This window comes from Xiphophorus hellerii, chromosome 6 (assembly GCF_003331165.1).
Source record: "Xiphophorus hellerii strain 12219 chromosome 6, Xiphophorus_hellerii-4.1, whole genome shotgun sequence".
Lineage (NCBI taxonomy): Eukaryota > Metazoa > Chordata > Actinopteri > Cyprinodontiformes > Poeciliidae > Xiphophorus > Xiphophorus hellerii.
The window spans coordinates 28,949,110-28,950,368 of record NC_045677.1 but is presented as its reverse complement, the minus strand read 5'-3'; the positions used below and the strand labels follow the sequence as shown (position 1 = coordinate 28,950,368).

The 1,259-nt window shown below is 45.8% G+C and overlaps 1 protein-coding gene across 3 annotated transcripts in view; it reads left to right on the top strand.

Annotated features, from left to right (window-relative positions):
* The first annotated feature begins 855 nt into the window (after positions 1-855).
* The window catches only part of kcnq3 (potassium voltage-gated channel, KQT-like subfamily, member 3), a 59,078-nt gene continuing 58,674 nt past the window's right edge, over positions 856-1,259 (top strand). For 2 of the 3 annotated variants that reach the window (XR_004339489.1, XM_032564441.1), the window contains exon 1: positions 856-1,035. The gene's annotated coding sequence lies outside the window, so the exon portion shown is untranslated. Of the gene's footprint in view, positions 1,165-1,259 lie in introns of all 3 variants that reach the window. The other variant, XM_032564442.1, reaches the window with a different exon arrangement.

The window sequence follows — 1,259 nt, the reverse complement described above, 5'->3', positions numbered from 1 at the left end:
TTTAATGTCATGATCTTTTTTCTTTTGGCCCAGCAGTTTTTTCATAAAGCCACTGAACTTTTCCCCAAAAGAACATCATAAATGACACAAACTGCAACAAATCAAATTAAAATAAATACAAAATGTAAAATACTATATGAATCCAGAAAGCAAAAGTCTTACTATAAAAGTTTTCAGCTACTGAGGATTTTACTTTTACTGTTGTAGACAAAAACAAAAACATAGTAAACCATCATAGTCCATGTGGTTATTCTCTACAGAAGCAGCAATGCTTTAAACAAATGAAAAACGTGGAAAATGATAAATGCAAACGCAACAGACATGAGAAATAATTCCATATTTCATTTGTTTGAAAATGATTTGACCTGAACAGCAGAATTAAAGAAAATCTGAAGATTTTCAGGATTTTTGGTTTAAATAATCTAATGAATCCTCAAAAAAAAAAAAAGGTTTGGAGTGACGAAGTTTGGAAATGAATTTTCAGCGTCGTTTTGGCGCCCCCTCCCGCGCGGCGCCCCTGTGGGTTTGGTGAAGTTCTGATTTCACAGCTTTCTGAGGATTTTCTGCTGCTTCTCACTAAAAGGACCAACAGTCTGGTTTCTGTTGAATTATTATGTCAGGAATGTACAGAAATTTGGTGAAATATAGAAATTCCCCTACAGATGTTTACATCAGAGCGCGCGCACATGCACGTTACTATGCGTAGCAGGTCCTCGGGAGCGCGCATTCACACACATGTCGCGTTTTTCTGATGAAGAGGAGAACCGCAGCTATAAAGGTGTGTGTCGCGTTCCCGCGCGGGTGCACGCACCTGTGAGTGTGCGCGCACGTCACGTCGGCGCCGGTGCTGATGAAGGCTGGTTCTCCTCATCTTCTTCAGTTTCAGTATCGAGCTCCTTCACGCAGCATCTCCGCTCCGCTTCCTCCGGTCTCCACCCTCCTCTTCCTCTCCCTCCTCTCCCTCCGCGGTTCCGCTGCAGGTGGATGGAGGCTGGCAGCCCCGGAGGCGCGCACCATGCTCGGACTCGGCCGCTGGTAGGGCTCGGTGTTTGTTCCTGTGGGCTGGGAGGCTGGATGGGGATGTTTCTGGGTTTGTTCCTTCATGTCAGCTGTTGGACTCACCGTCTGGTTGATATTCATGTTTCCAGACGTGAAGCCGCAGCGGTGAGTTTGTAGAGTTTCCTCGCAGCAGCAGGGCGTGTTTTACGCACAGCTCGGTTCTGGTTCCTGTTGGCTGCAGATGCCGATGCTTTCTTCTC